General features: G+C 40.8%; 1 protein-coding gene across 5 annotated transcripts in view; it reads right to left on the bottom strand.

Moving 5' to 3' along the window:
- Positions 1-17,345, bottom strand: part of PSD (pleckstrin and Sec7 domain containing) — a 269,935-nt gene that overhangs the window by 226,898 nt on the left and 25,692 nt on the right. For 4 of the 5 annotated variants that reach the window (XM_069980570.1, XM_069980574.1, XM_069980572.1 and 1 more), the window contains exon 2: positions 10,439-10,519. The gene's annotated coding sequence lies outside the window, so the exon portion shown is untranslated. Of the gene's footprint in view, positions 1-10,438; positions 10,520-13,653; positions 13,738-17,345 lie in introns of those variants that run through there. The other variant, XM_069980571.1, reaches the window with a different exon arrangement.

Genomic DNA, 17,345 nt, shown 5'->3' with positions numbered 1-17,345 from the left:
CTGCTCATTGAGCCTGCCTGTGCAGGCTTAGTGCAGCAGATCGCCGATCGGACCGCACGGAGGCAGGTAAGAGACCTCCGGCAGTCCGTTTTACCGATCGGGAGTTAATGACAGTTAATGACAGTTAATGACACGCGGCAGCGCGATCGCTGCAGGGTGTCATTACCGGTGAGGTCCCGGCTGCTGATTGCAGTCGGCCCCCACCTGCTATGAAGCGCGCTCCGCTCCGGAGCACGCTTCATAGCCGGAGAAACACCCAGGGCGTACAGTTACGCCCTAGGTCGTCTGGGGACAGACTTCCATGGCATAACTATACGCCCTGGGTCGTCTAAGGGTTAAAGTCGCTTCATCTAATAGGACCCTAAAACATTGCAAGACTGAAATAAGGAAGTTTTTAATTGGTTGTGCTGACTACATTATCCTCTCTACTTTGGATCCAAGGACGATTCATGGGACCAGGTCTGAATAGGCATCCACCCCAGGACCGCTTCTGCTATGAGGTGAGATGAGTTTATTGCTCAGGGTGGCAGCTTTGTAGTTGTTTGTAGGGGTGGCAGATATTGTCTGCTATATACCACTAACTTCATTGACTCCCTGACCTGCAGATGATAGCTGGACACAGACGTAGAATGCAAGGAAGTCAGGACTGCAGACACTGCAGGTATTGTTATATGCTTCACACGTCACTACGCTAAAAGTGATCACTGGCCCTGAAGGATTTGAAACTTTGATACTTTTTCTGTCCTGTCCTGACCAAGGATGGAAGGTAGTGCTGAAACAAAGTGATTTATGGTGGAGCAGGATTGTGTATACAGTATGCACTAATTATTATAAGCTGCAGGATTGTGCACACACACCTTACTTATGATTTTCAATAGGCTGGGGAGGGGGGGGGTGTAATGAGTCAGTGTGGGCACAAGGGGGGGCGCCACTTCAAGTTTCACCTCAGGCAGCAGAAAACCTAGAATCGGCCCTGCCTAATAATAATTATAATTTGTGTGCTGCTACTATTGGAACTATATTATGTGTTCTCCCAACCCAACTCAGTAAGCTATACTCGCTCCTTCTCCCCATCAGTCAGAGGGCTGACTTTGAACAGTGGGGTTGAGCTGATAGAATATGTGATGTGTACAAACTGAAGGGAAAATGGAGCGAGCAGAGACTGCAAAGCTGGGTTGGGTCATCAGGCAATGAAAGTTATGGCACTACATAAATAATGTATGGAATAAATAATGGAGTTGGAGGGCAGACAGGGTAAATAAAGGATATGCAAAGTAGCTCTCACATCATCAAGGTAAATAAAGGAATAAGTGGACAACAGTACCAAGATAGATTACCAACGCATAGAAAAAAGATGGCTACAAGGTGCTCTGATAATAATGTACCAATATAAGCATGGACAGTTCACAGTTTTGTTGCCCTTTTCATACCTGGACATAGAACCATGACAAAGGGGCATTCTCTACTGAGAGGCCATATTCACATGCTAGCTCTGATAATGTGTAATATCTGTGGTACACACATTGCCACAAATAGCGTAAAGCTATGAATCCACAATAGGATTAACATAGAAAAGTCACTGGGATTTTTTACTACTTTGAAAAGAGGTCAACAAACATCATATAACCCAGTCCCTTGAGGATAACTTCAGAATGTAGAAGATCAAGGGATACACATATAAAATCAATGCAAAACACCTGATGCACATGCCTAATGGTGCGTTTACACGGAACAATTATTGTTCAAATTTTTCGCAATAAAGATCGCATTTGAGCATTAATCGTCTTGTGTAAATATAGCAAAGGATCAAGCGACGAGCAATAAATTGTTCATTTTGATCTTTCAACATGTTCTCAAATCGTCGTTGGTCGTTCGCTAAAAATTCGCAGATTGCTTCGTGTAAACAGTCTTTCACCGATTCACCCTATGTGTTAGATGGGCTTAAGCGATCTTAAAAACGATCGCAATAACGATTTTTCTAACTATTTATTCGGCTAAACGCTGATCGTTATCAAAACCAAATCTTTGCTTCAAACTCGTTAAACAATCGATTGGGCGAATTATCGCTCCATGTAAACGCAGCATTACTCAGAATCATAGGACCCATGTTGCTTTGTAAGTTTTTTATGCATTCAATAAAAACATAAAAGAAACTGTGACTGCACCTTCTAAATCTACTCTAAAGCTAGTAAATAAATAAAATAAAGTTTAATACTGGTAGTTTTGTCTATTTTTAGTATAGACATATTATTTTATAAGTGTTCTTATTTCAAAAAGTGTAGGTGTAGCCCTAACCTTAGATTCAGCTATGCAACAAAGCTATACCTAATGACTAATGTTTTTGGTACAGTATATCTCTGCCAATGTATACCGAAAAAGAAGTTGGGGTATTCTAAGAAGTACACGGACACAGCATGGGAACAGAAAAAGGAAATGAAAAGAGAAGACGTGATGGCACTGTGACAGGTAATGACATGCAGTAGGAAAAGCAAGACAACCTAGATGCTGAACACAATAAAATATGTCATAAAAATATGTCAGACGAGACAGAATGTCAACTAGTGAACTGCAAAGTAACGACAGAGACAAATTCTTTACCCAGAGAAAAGGCAGCAATGCATACAAGTTCTAAGACTTTTTTTTCTATGAATGTATAGACAAAATAGTCCCGATATTTAGCTGAGGGGTTAGTTTGGGGCAGAATATAAGTACAAATTTACTTTGCATAAAAATCTGCTTTTTGACGGTACGATTAGACATATCTGTCCAAGCAACATTCCCAAATCTTAACAGATACATATGTTTTCTATATGGCATAAAATATAAAAAAAAAAAAAAACATTTTTAATTTTCACAATGGCAATTAAATAGAGTACTCTGGAGACTCAAAAAAAAAATTTTTTTTGCCAACACATTACTGTGTAACATAACTTCAATTTAGGAAATTTATCAGCAGGTTAACAGCATTTAACCTGTTGATATATCCCCATAGCACACAATGCACTGAAGATGAAGGTCATTTTTATAGGTTATTTAATATGCACTTTTGTCCACTGGGGATGGGGCTACGGCCCTCAGTGCATACATCAGAACCATCTAACAAATATTATTTATTAGGAAGGCGGGCCAACCTAAGCAGATTGAAGCACTAAGGGTGGTAGCCCCACCCCCAGTGCACCAAAACACCTCATTAGCATATTAAATAACCTACAAATATCTCAAAAATGGCACTGAGAATCAAGGTGAGAAAATTGCCTTAACATCAAGCTGTACCATTGGCATATATATTTATATATTTTTTTTACATTCTGTTGGTGGATAGCCCTATCTAGACCTAAGAAGGTAGTATAAGGTTATGTTCACACTGTAAAATAAAAGCAAAATACCGCCAAAAATTTTAACATGAAATATAATAATGCACATCATAGTCAATGGTAAATTGGCCTGCAGTGCTCACACGGCATAGAATAATGGCCATACTTGATTACATGCTCATGAACATGCTCATTATTTGCTACCTGCTTTTGCAAAATACAATTTTCTTAATTCGCTCACACATTGTTTTATTGTCACTCAAAATGACAACTGTATTTTGATTTTATTTTACTGTGTGTGTACATAGCCTTAATGTAGCATACTGTTACAATAAATATATGTTGTCTTGTTCAACATACTGTGAAATTATAAAAAAAAGATCTATTATTATTTTATTTATTTAGCACCAGCATATTCCAAGCATTGTACAGAGACTGTCATCACTCACTGTCCTCAGGCCTGCCATGGATATGCTTCTACAAAGCCCTGCCAGAGGCAAGGCTGCATAGCATAATGCTGACATATACAATACACCGCACTACAGTGGTAGTGCAGTGTATTGTAACAGTAATCAGAAGATCATTGGTTAATGTACAGTAGTGTAAAAGTATAAAAAGTGTGAAATAAAACATAATAAAATAAATCCCCACCATCCCCCGCAAATAAAAAATTACATTGTATTACCCATACAAAATAAACTGTTACATAAAACATAAAAACCTATATATGTTTGGTATTGCCACATCCATAACGACCAGAACTGCTTTATTTTGTCAATCCGCCTCAGAAAATTTCATAAAAGATATCAAAAAGTCATGTATATTTAAAACTTAGAATCAATAAAAACTGCAGTGATACCAAATTTGTATACTTTTTTTTAACTATTACCACATTGGCACAACAGAAACTGTTGCCACATTGCAAGATCTCCAGCTTCTGTGTAATGAATAAAGCCGTAGGTATGGCACATGACCTGCGGCTCTATTCATTCCTATAGAGCCAATCTGAAAGAGACGAGTACATCACTCATAAGCCAGGCCCAATTACGGAGATTGGCGGGGGGTACAGAGGTTGGAAACCTGGCAATCTCCTACTGACTTATCCTGCGGATAGGGGAGATGTTTTTTTCCTGGACAACCTAGTTGCAGCATAAAGGAGTTAAACCTCTTGTGAGGAATACATTATTGATAGAACACGTAGACAAAGTGCCAAAGCGAATATTATCCAGGACCATGTATACCCCTGGTTGCCATCTTTTTCCTATTTTTTAAATAAAAAAAGTCCAAAAAAAATCTAACACTATAGACACTGCCACTTGCAGAAATGTTGGAACCTAAAGGGGTTATCTGGGGAGCAGAAAAAGGCCCAACTTGTTCTGCTTTCCAGTGCTGCACTTTCTTCCTCTGGCCAGCTCAGACGATAACTTGCCAGATGAGAAATGGGCAGGTGCATGTTGTAGGTAATGTTCAATAGCTGCCATTGATCACCTGGCATCCCCAAAAAACATGCAATAAAATATAATAAAAAAAAGTCCCATCCACACCAAAATGGTAGCAATAAGAAAAATTACAGATCAAAGGTCAGAAATCTGTACATAGGGAAATAAAAAAAATAAGCAAGGGTCAGAATGCACAATGCATTTTCTTACTTTTTTTAAAATATTTTTACCCCTTAAGGACCCATGACATACCGGTACAACAGAGGGTCGGGGGGTTCTCTGAAGCGAGCTCAGGAGCTGAGCTTGCTTTACATAGGATGAGCCAGGTCCTCAACGTTAACCCCTTAAGGTCTAAGCCAATTTTTCATTTTTTTTCTCCTAGTGTTTAAAAGGCCATAGCGCTTGTATTTTTTCACCTACAGACCCACATGGGGCCTTATTTTTTGTGTCACTAATTGTACTTTGCAATGACAAACCTGAAGTATGCTGTGAAAGCAGAAGAAAATTATATGTGTGATACAATTGAAAATAAAACACATTTTTTTTTATTGGGGGGGGGGGGGGGTTAATGTTTATGCCATTCACCCTATGGTTAAACTGACATGTTATGTATGTTCCTCAAGTTGTTACGATTACAATGATAGAAAACAATTTTAAAAATTCAAACCCTTAAAAAAAAAAAAAGTTCCTTAAAATTGCTCTATTCCCATCCTTATAGCGCTTTTATCCTTTGGTCTAAGGGGCTGTGTGGGGTGTAATTTTTTGTGCCATGATGTGTAGTTTCTATCGGTACCTTACTTGCGTATATGCAACTTTTTGATTACTTTTTACTTTTATTAGGGGAGGGGATTATATATATATATATATATATATATATATATATTTTTTTTTTTTTTTTTTAACATACCCTGGGGGACTTCCAATAGAACTACACTGATCTCTGACAGAGAACAGTGTAGTATATTTAATACAGCACCGATCCATTAGCTCAGTCCGACGCTGAGCCCAGCAAGCTCAGGAGAAGGAGTCTCCCCTCAGTGATCACATCACACACCTGGGACGGCACTGTGCAGGGCATTCAAATGCAGATATCATGTGTTACAGCTGCATTTAAATGTCCTTATTAGCGGGCACGGTGATCGACCGCACCTAATAGCCATGGTCCCAGGATGCAGAAAGCAGCCGGGATTGTGGCGGTTCAGAGCGGGTTGTTGCGTGGCCCCTCTCTAACCCCCCCTGACAACCCCATAACGTATGAGATACCCCATGGGTCGTTAAGGGGTTAATCACCATTAACGCTGATGACTGCAGTGGCAGGGTCAGCGACAGGAGTGGCTTCTGTCACTGAACGATCATGACTCCGGCAGTGTAACTGTCCTGACAGATCAGCGATTGCGGTCACACTGAGCAATGTTGTGCAATGGCATAGCACTGACCAGAGTAATCAAAGTAATGAATAAATGTAATAGTCCCCTAGGGGAGCTTAAAATAACAAAAGGAAAAAAAAATGACATAGCCTCTCCCCAATAAAAGTTTAAATTACCCCTTTACCATTTTAAATACAAAACACATAAACAAATAAACTGATTATATTTTGTAGTGTGCGTAATTGTCTGATTTATTAATATCTAACAATATTCCTGTACATGAATGGCGCAAACAATTTACCTATAGTTGTACATATTGTTATACAAAAGATGTATAATTTTTCCAGCATCTAACATAGCTTCCCTGAGACCTACATCCATGTATAGATTATTTTTTCCCCATTGGGACAACGTTTCTTGGGGCCTCTGGTAATGTATTTTTGATACATTATTTTATGTTTGGTGAGGGATAAATTTGCTTTGACATGATTATGTTTTTATCTAACCCTTTTACAATTTACTTTTCGACCCCTGCCAATTCTGAAGGTGGCAGTGACAGGAAAACATGACCTATCCATTCTCTACATTATCTTGGTGACAGGTAGCAGTAATCAATGATCATTTCAGCTCACTGTCACTCCCATGGCACAGGGATATGACTAACAGCTCCATCTAGGTTTTTACGTCGCTCAGGGATTGCTCAATTCTGTTCAACCTAGAGATGTAAAATGTATACCAGTCCAGACCAGTCCACTACATAGTGGCTGACGTGTAATAATCTAGGGGCAAATATAGAGTGCATTCTGGTTGTTTCTACATACTCTGTGTAATAGAATTGTGGAGGCTACACTCTTCTCTTCTAATCTTTACACAATGCACATTTACTTTGGGATTCTGAAACTGGTTAAAAAAGAATCACGGTAGTTTCTAGGTCATTCTGATTAAAATACCTCATTGATTTTCACATCACAGCGGTGAAGGATGCTGGCGGACTTTTACAGATAAAGCAAACATAGCTGCATTGTAAACTGATACAAACCACATAGCTATATCTCAGTTTCCATTTGACCTGACAGTAATTGCTGCATTTGTGCACAATAGAAAACAGTGAAAACTTGGGCATTACTGTAATTGTCAAGTGGCCTTTGGACCTGGAATGAAAAATTGCTCTATTTTTGCTTTTAGGACATAGGCTTGCCTCTCAGCTGTATTTAACATAATGTCCTCTGTATCTGAAATATAACATTTCAAAATTTAAACTGATGTTTCCATTGTGTAACCTATCTAAACCTGATATTTCCATTTCAGTGCAGTACAACCTTAACTCCTAGGCAGCATGGCCACCTGTCCTGGGGTCAAGCTGGACAAGGATGTTGCCTTTACTTTCTGTATTCAGTCACTTGTATGTCACCTGCACTAACAAAAAATCCCCAGAAAGTAAAAAGCTGAAGGGCTTATTCACACATCCTGTAAATTACAGAGCCAGCGGTGGAGCTGTGGGCGGGGCTAAGTTGCTCTGTTGCCATGAAGCCCCACCCACTTAACACAATCTGCAGTTGATAAAGGATCCCTTTTTACTTGAACAAGCACCATGACGTATGATATAAAATAAGGTGTGAAAACTGCTAAATTTACCCTTTACACCTGTGTAGAGAAGTCAGAATGCAAAAAGGGGGTGACAGTGTCACTTTAAAGAGTTTTCCTAATACTTTAATTACTAATACCAGGAACAGTTGTTATTAAAAGTACAGAGCGGTGCCTACTAAGCGATGAAAAGTTTGCAGCAACTGCATGAGAGCCCTAGCACCTTAGTTTATAGGGTGCCAGGAAAACCCCCACAGTAAGGAAATTCATGGTGTATTGCAAAGATAGGCCATCGATATTTAAAAAAAAAAGAAACTATAGAAAACCATTAAAGTATGTCTGAACACTTGGATAACCACAGATTCCTAGAATGTAGGGTTCATTTGATCTACTGGGCAGTTGTGCGGATTAAGAAACTTATACGTTTCTTGCACAGGGCCCTGCTAATTTTTGTGCCTTCAACTGTGTCATTCGGAACCAACCATAGTTACTTTTATAAAAATGTTCCAGAGCAAACTGGTTTGATATCTGGTCACTTACTCCAAATAGCACTTATAGTTCATAGTCATCTGAAATCTAGCAGAAAATAAGTCAAAACTGTCAGGGCTGTATCTTTGTGGAGCGTAATGCGCCCCTCGGCTCGTGCTGTGCGGCCAAGAAGGCGCTGATTTTCTTGTATTCTGTTTCTGTGTTTTGTTTTGCAGTGTCTTAACACTGGTTTATCTGCTCACTTGGTTTGGTGGACACACCTGACTGCACCTGCTGATTTCTGTCTGGCCATGTCAAGGTTAATCTGTGTTTTGGTTCTGCTGTGACTGACAGGTCTTCCGCCAGTGGATTTGTTTTGTTCTCAGGTGTCTGTGCTTGGAGATCAGGGGGATGGTCCAATTACGTTCTGGACCAGAACCCTGGTCTCCTATATAACTAACCCCAGTCTGTGTACTCATTGCTGGTTACTGACTTTGTCTCTGCCTGCTAGTGTCTTCTGTTTTTTGCATCTCCTGACCTTTGCCTTTGTATCTTTGACCTCCCTTGCTTGCCGCCTGCCCCTGACCATATTGCCTGTACTTTGACTATGCCTATTGGATTCTGATTTTGTACTCTTGCTGCCTGATTGTTGTGACCCGGACTGTTTACTATTCTTTATTTTGTTTGTTTGTTTGTCTGTCTTGTTCTTTGTGTACCTATACTAGTGCAGGGACCGCCTTCTTGGTTGTCCACGGCTGCCTAGGGCCGTTTGAGGCAAGTAGGTAGGGACAGTTGGTGTGTTCAGCGTCAAGGCTCACTGCCGTCCGGTGACTGACAAAAACTGTCTGAAGATTTCTGTTTTTCCTCGTTTTAATATTTCTTGCTTGCAATTTTTCTTTGACCTCTCTTGCCTACCCCCACAAATATCAGTGTTCTTAAAGCAACCAAGAGAAAATTTTGCTGCTGTAAGCACCTGCACATTAAATGTGGTAGAGTATGGACCGGATTTAATGCATACATTACATTAAATTACAAGAATCTCTTTATAATAACTGTTAGAAATGTTTATTCACCCTTTGATTCTTACCAGGGTGTCAGATTCCTGCTAGGGTCAGGAAATATTTAAAATGAGACCAGTAAATTCTATGAAATTGGAAATTATTTTGTTAATAGTTTGTTCTTAAAATGATTCCATTTAATTGGGGGTGAATTAGAGGATTTTCACATAAGGCCTCATTTGCACGCCCACAAAATTTGTCTGTAATTGCGGATCCACAATTAAGGACAAATTTATATCCTATTGGTTTCTATGTGCCTGTTCATACATCTGAATTGAGCATACCAATAGAAGTCTATGGGATCCAAATCTCCTGCAGACAATACCTTTATAAGGATTGCAAAAATACAGGTCTACAATTTTAGCTAGTTTCATAATTTTGACCACTCCTTCTTTTTTAGAAGTACTTTCCATTTTTATGGATCCGGACAATATAGATGATACTATGAACAAATTGTTGCAGATTGAGGACAAAAAAAAGCAGACTCATAATATGGTGCTCAAAAATATACTGATGTGTGAATGGGGTGTATACACTACGGCTGTAATTCCATAGACTGCAACAGCAATGCTGTTAAACAACGGCAGTTGTTTAATGGCCAAATACACTATGTGAACATGGCCTCAGGCTGTATCCATGCTTTCCTGGAGTCCCCAGGGCTACATCCAACTTCTTCAGCCACCAGTAATAAAATGCTGCATGCTTGCATTTGGACTAGAGGTTGTGTTAACTAAAGATCGGCTACTGAATCCTACTGTCTGCCTTGAGAAGGTGGAGACAGCCTGAGGACTGCCTGGAAAACATGGATACAGGCATACAGCCCTGGAAAAGATGGATACAGCCTATGGCTATACCATGTTTTCCCAGACAGTTCTTGGTCTCCACCTTCTCCACAGAGCGGGCAGACAGCAGGATTCAAAAGCCAATTGTTTAGCCTTGTACAAAGCTAAACAAATCGTGATTCGCTTATCTCTAGTGTCCACGTAACCATCAAGGTGGATCTAACCAGTCAATTGAGAGAGAATGATCAGTGCAGGAGGCACCGATAAGTAGAGAAAGAGACATTTTTCTATGCATAGAACTGTATATGCATAGATTAATAGTCACAACATTTATGACTGTATCCTTTTTTTTTCTTTACTTTACTAAGTGGTGTGAACTTTGCCTACCCTATCATAACAAACAGGTTGAGAATGTTTGTAACTTACCAGTTGCTTTAAATTTCATCATCTCACAGTTAAGAATGCTTTGCAATGTATTCTGATCTTGGATAACAGTGAGGAAGTCAGCTAAAAACAAAGAAAAAATTACTTAATAAAAGAAAAAGAAAAAACAGCAGAACTTAAATAACTAAACCGGGAGAAAACATTTAACATATAAAAAGAGAAAAATAAGGGCATCTCCTATGTATTATTATTTTATATATTAAGGTCACTCCCTTTTCCCTTGGTAAGGTTAAAGGAAAATGTCACAGGGATATGTCAAAAATTGATTAGGTTCGCAATTCTCTGAGACGTCTGAAATTTGCTGAGTACTGAACTTTATAAGCCCCACCAACATTAAATGTAGTGGTGGCAGAGCATGAGTAATCAGTGGGGGCATCAGTAGTCAGGCTATTCAGTTAGCTATCCCTTACCCTGTGGATAACATTTAAACTTGGCATAAACCCTTTAAAAACAGAGATGTCAACTTGTGAGAACCCTACTAGAATCCCTTTGAGCCACATCAATAGGACTCACACTAGCCAGCCAACACTCTGCTCTACACTGAAGAGGGGCAAACAGGGCTGTGGAGTCAGTAAACCGCAGCTCCAACTCCTGAATTTTAGCAGGCCCGACTCCCAACTTCAGCTCCTATAAACAGGCCAGTCAGACATCAGGGGGCTTATTTATCACACTGGTGTAAAGTAGAACTGGCTCAGAAGCTTCTGTGTAATGTCCTACACGATCCTCGGACGACTTCTGAGGGAATAGGGTAACGATATAAAGCAGATTCTTCTGTGTGTGCAGTAAATGCAGCCAGTCTCCAGCCTCAATGTCCTGAACAACTCACAACTAGACTAGATGGAGCAGGTGGTATTTTCCAGCTGGCAATCTTCTATGTGTCTAGTATCCTCTCTCCCCCTCACCCCCTTTACCTCCTCTCTCTCCTCACCTTCTCTCTCTTCCTCTCCCCCCATCATCTCCCCTTTCCCTCTCTCCTCACCCCCTTTACTTCCTCTCCCTCCATAACCTCCTCTCTCCCCCTCACCTCCTTTACCTCCTCTCTCCCCTCCACCTCCTCTCTTCCCCTTTTATCTCCTCTTATCACCTTACCTTCTCTCTCTTCCTCTCCCCCCGTCACCTTCTCTTTCCCTCTCTCCTCCTCTCCCCATCACCTTCTCCCCCTTGGACCTCAATCTGCAGTGCTGGGCCTGGATGGGATTTCCCCCTGCCTCAAAGGCTGGAGAAGAGAGGAAGACCTGCTCCATGCCCGGGTTTTCTCCAGTATTGCAATGGATTTTGCTGCGAAATGTACGTGTGAATCGGCCCTAAGGCAATGTTTATAATTGATCGCATCCTTGGGGGTACTCGGCTGGAGCATCTCGTCGCATGGGGGTACTTGGCTTGAAAAGGTTGGGAAACACTGATCTAGAGGGTTCAGACATAGGCCGAGATTTATTAGCTCTCGTTCAGAGTTCGCACTCCTGAATCATTGCAGCCCCACAGGAACTACCCACTCAACCAGTCAGTGCCTGCAGTTGTGTCCTGCCTCACTCACTGATTGGCTGAGCAGGCATTTCTGAGTGGGGCCATGACATCACAGGTTTTGGAGCACATTGCAATGCGGGGGGTACAGGGACAGTTAAATAGGACTTCTTTATTATGATCCCAACATATTATGCATCAACAGCGCACAAATACAGCCTGTTGTAGCCACAGCATACACACACACAGACTGCTGCAGCCATGGCACACTGAAGAAAAAATGCCACACAGTGGACAGAGGTTACTGCTACATTACTTATGCCTTCTCCTCCTCTACATTACACAGGATATCTTCATATTACACTGCTGCTCATATACAATCATCCAGCATCCAGGAAGAGACCAGCACAGATCTCCCCCCACACAATAGACTCTTCCAGCTCAGAAACAAACTGCCAAACAGAGACCAGATCACTGATATATGAAGGAAACTTAATGTATGTGGTTTTTCTGGTTGTTGTAAATAAAGGGCTTAGAGTGATAGAACATAAACTATATTAATCAGGAACATTTATAAAATCCATATGAAAACTCGATTATAAAATTTTTAAAAGATTTTTTTTTATAGCTGGAGTCAGAGTCGATACATTTTTTCCAACTTCGACTGCAGCCAAAACTAGCTCTGACTCTTGAGTCCGACTCCACAGCCCTGAAGGCAACAGCCCCAAAGAGCTGCCTGCAGATGGGCAGTCTTTCCTTTGAGAGAGATTGTTTGGCTTGGCATATATCCCCAGTCAATGTTGGGTAAGAGCTACTTGCATATTCTTTCTTCCCAGCATAAATGAGAGTTGCCTTTATTTAAACCAATGTAGCTGAATATATTTTGAACCCCTAAATAATAGCAGACCCCAACCTGGACACTGCTGCATACTATGCCCTGATGATGGTCAGTTATAGAGTTACATGGGCCTGCTCTATAATAGGAACATAGTAGTTGTTATAAGCACTTGGGCAATTTAGCTGTCATGGGAGAAGTCTGACAGTCACTGTTATAGATTAACTAAGGCAAAAAAAAAAAACCCATTAGATGCTGAGGGTAAACTGACACTTATATATTATTGCGGGGGGCAAATCCAAGGCAGCAGACAACCTTATAATAATGGATGGGGCTATTAGGTCATAATCATAGGCTTGTAACATAACTACATCATGATCATAAATGCCTCTAGACCTAAAAAATCCTAGCTGCCCCACTGTAAACATACAGCTATGTCTCTAAGTATACACACCTATATACATACTTGCACATAGAGATTTTTACTGCATACCCTATGGACATAGAAATATACCCTCTTCTTTTATCTCACCCAATACAATTAAACTAACAGTAGCTGACCTGACAGATGCTACTTGCTGATTTAAGTATAACCAGGTGGTACCGCTGGCATCTAACAGCCCCTGAAACCCATCAGTTTGCTTAAAGGCACAAATACATGAAGCTAGATGTAGAGTGTTGCATGCACAATGAATATGCGTCAAATTTATGAAAAGGCTTGCACCTCTTGGCATAATGGATTGGGTGAATGAAACGCCAGTCATGTTTAAAACACTGTTGCACATAGTGTCAGCCACATGATATTGTAGCTGTATATTTGCTGCAATACGGCTTTCAGGTACACGGTTCAATATATTTTACAGACAGTATTACGTCCATCTCATTGAGTATGCATGCTTACGTTAGTTGTCCCCCATGTGAATTGCTTGGAATAATTTATCTTCATTTTGGTCAATTACTGTAATACACACGAGCGATATGCAATTCACAAATGAATGCGTCATGCTAAAAATAAACATACACAGGAACATGCAATCCACTGAAGTCAGCTAGGCTGTGACAAGGAGGCTTAGCTCTTCCCCTGTGTTTATAATGCAATGATCTCATGGAAAAGTCCGCATTCAATGCACTTTATCATTTTGATTCAGAGCACATATTTCCTCTTCCTAAATGACTCCAAACCTGACAGATTTGCTGTGAGAAATATAAGTCTGTCTAGTGCATTGGAGCCCATGCAGAGTGGTACTATTTAGGTTGCTTAGCAACCATCGGAAGGCATGTCAGAGAGCATAGAGAGCTGGTGGAACAAGACTGGGGGATCGGGAACGTATTACACAGTGTTCTAGCCATTTTCTTACAACCCACTGGCCGTGTCCCACTCACCCATTCCATCAGTGAGGCACAGGCTTATAAGAACATATCAGGGGTCAAACTTATTAAATTATAAAAGCTGAGAGCTATAATGGTGTATAAAGGGCCAAATTCCATCTTTATTTTTGCACTATAAAATACTGAAACATATAATACTATTGGGAAATCAGTGGAACGAATGGTAACTAGAACTAACAACTTAGAGAAAGCTTTTAGGAACATTCTTTCTCCATAGCCATGCATTGAAGCTGTGATTTTATACTTACGTATAGGTATTGGATAAATAGAATTAAAGAAATGCAAATGATGCAAAACCACAACGAAAACAGGGAATATGTCATCAAGAAAATCAAGTTTTTATGTTAAAATAGATTTTATTTTTTATCATTTTTCATTTTACTGTGTTCTAAAATAATGTGAAATCTTGCAGTTTTAATTTTGGCCACTAGGCTTAAAATGAAACTGGGCTTATTCCCACGTTCCATGAAACACGGAACCTACGGAAGGGAAAGCCCTGTGGTTTCCCCACCCGGCATCATCTATCAATATGATGCCAGGAGCAGGGAAAGTGTTTGAATCTTTTCACCCTCAGTGAAAGGACCCGTGCAAAGGTTACAGAAGTTACAGAGCATGCTTACAAGTGTGTCCCATTCAAAGAATTGGTCTGGAGGTGTTCATTGTTTCTATATCCATGAAGCTTGCCAAAAAGCACATCAAATGCTGTTAAAAACAGCTCAAGCAAGATGGCAGCCCCCCAAATTAATGTACTATTTATATAGGAACATGTTCTAGTATCTGTCTCTCTAAGGAAATGCCCTTTAAGAAAAGGGGTTCAGATAATAGTAATATACTAAGATGAATTTACTTCCTTTTGTTTAGATGCCATTTATTTACTCTCATAGTGTGGACAGTGCACATATGTCTACTAATATACACTAGCAGCACTTATAGTTCCTTTTTCTTGCAGCAAGATTATGTATTAACGTGACTCTGTACCCACAATCTGATTCAATATATTTTATTGAAATTTTTTTCCATTTTTACAAAGATATAACAAAGAATCATCACATTTTGATCCATATGTAACACATTATGTAACGCTTATGTATTGGCATATACACTCACCGGCCACTTTATTAGGTACACATGTCCAACTGCATGTTACCACTTAATTTCTAATCAGCCAATCACATGGCGGCAACTCAGTGCATTTAGGCATGTAGACATGGTCAAGACAATCTCCTGCAGTTCAAACCGAGCATCAGTATGGGGAAGAAAGGTGATTTGAGTGCCTTTGAACCTGGCATGGTTGTTGGTGCCAGAAGGGCTGGTCTGAGTATTTCAGAAACTGCTGATCTACTGGGATTTTCAGGCACAACCATCTCTAGGGTTTACAGAGAATGGTCCGAAAAAGAAAAAACATCCAGTGAGCGGCAGTTCTGTGGGCGGAAATGCCTTGTTGATGCCAGAGGTCAGAGGAGAATGGGCAGACTGGTTCGAGCTGATAGAAAGGCAAAAGTGACTCAAATAGCCAACCGTTACAACCAAGGTAGGCAGAAGAGCATCTCTGAACGCACAGTACGTCCAACTTTGAGGCAGATGGGCTACAGCAGCAGAAGACCACACCGGGTGCCACTCCTTTCAGCTAAGAACAGGAAACTGAGGCTACAATTTGCACAAGCTCCTCGAAATTGGACAGTAGAAGATTGGAAAAACGTTGCCTGGTCTGATGAGTCTCGATTTCTGCTTGAACATGACAATGAGTTCACTGTACTCAAATGGCCTCCACAGTCACCAGATCTCAATCCAATAGAGCATCTTTGGGATGTGGTGGAACGGGAGATTCGCATCATGGATGTGCAGCCGACAAATCTGCGGCAACTGTGTGATGCCATCATGTCAATATGGACCAAAATCTCTGAGAAATGCTTCCAGCACCTTGTTGAATCTATGCCACGAAGAATTGAGGCAGTTCTGAAGGCAAAAGGGGGTCCAACCCGTTACTAGCATGGTGTACCTAATAAAGTGGCCGGTGAGTGTATAGAAGAGTAATGTGTTATCATATAATATACTCACACTTAAAACATTTTGATTGAGTATCAATAAAATTTCTAGTTCGTTACCATCTTACAGTAGATGGTCAATCAAACCACTAACAAAAATAATAGTTAACGACAACATTCAACAGATGAGTACAAGTTAAAGGTACCCACAATCTGCCCACCCCAAACCACTTGTACCGTCAGATAGCTGCTTTTAATTTTGAGATCTGTCATGGGGTCAGTTCGGCAGGTGACGCAGTTATTGTCCTAAAAAACAACTTTTAAACTTGCAGCCCTATGTCAAACTGGCGTGGCCTAGAGTGTCTGTGCATTAGGCTGGCACAACCTCTCCGTCCCTCCTCCCTGCCCTCTTTATCATTAGGAATACTGAAGGTACAAGCAGTTTGGGGGGGACAGAATATGGGTACAGAGTCGCTTTAAGTCATAGAATTTCTTTGTTCTTCTCCGATTACAGGAAATAGCAGCTTTGGATCCACTGCATGTTGAACACCAATAGACTGCTCTGACTTTTGGGTACATTTGGTTTTTATGATGGTTACCGACATTTTACTAGACACAATAACATAGCATGCTAATTTTAATGGAATCTGTGATGAGACTCAAAACAGAACCTAATAAACTTGCTACTTCTGTTGGACTGACTAGATCACACTCTGGATGAAGCCAGTTTAGGTGTGCGCTTTTTTCCCTATATATCTCTCTCTCTCTCTCTATGCAGCTGGTTATTATCATTGTTAACGAAAATGCAGATTTTTACTTAGGCTGCATTCACACGTCCTGTGTTCACTGTGAAGCATGGACAGGGAATCCCTGTACTGAAGTGTTTCTCCGCACTGCATGATGTTTTACTAGCATCCCGGGAGCGGGAAAACTGTTTGAATGTTCACTCTGCTGTAATGACAGAGGCGGGCGGCTGTGTGAATGCAGCCTAAGGCTATGTTCACACATTGTAAGAGACCAGCCGTTCCATGACCGTGACCCGGCCGGCCTCTGAAAAGATCATCCCGGCCGGTGCAGTACCGGCTGGATGATCTTTGCAGCCGCAGAGTTCTGATGCGGACGCATCCGTGCATGCGCGCATCAAGACTTCCCACAGCACACTAAGGAGCGAGAAGCCGGAGCGGCCCGCTCCATAGTGTGCACTGACAGGGGTTTCTGC

This window comes from Dendropsophus ebraccatus, chromosome 8 (assembly GCF_027789765.1).
Source record: "Dendropsophus ebraccatus isolate aDenEbr1 chromosome 8, aDenEbr1.pat, whole genome shotgun sequence".
Lineage (NCBI taxonomy): Eukaryota > Metazoa > Chordata > Amphibia > Anura > Hylidae > Dendropsophus > Dendropsophus ebraccatus.
The sequence above is the reverse complement of the archived record's forward strand: the minus strand, read 5'-3'. Positions and strand labels throughout refer to the sequence as shown.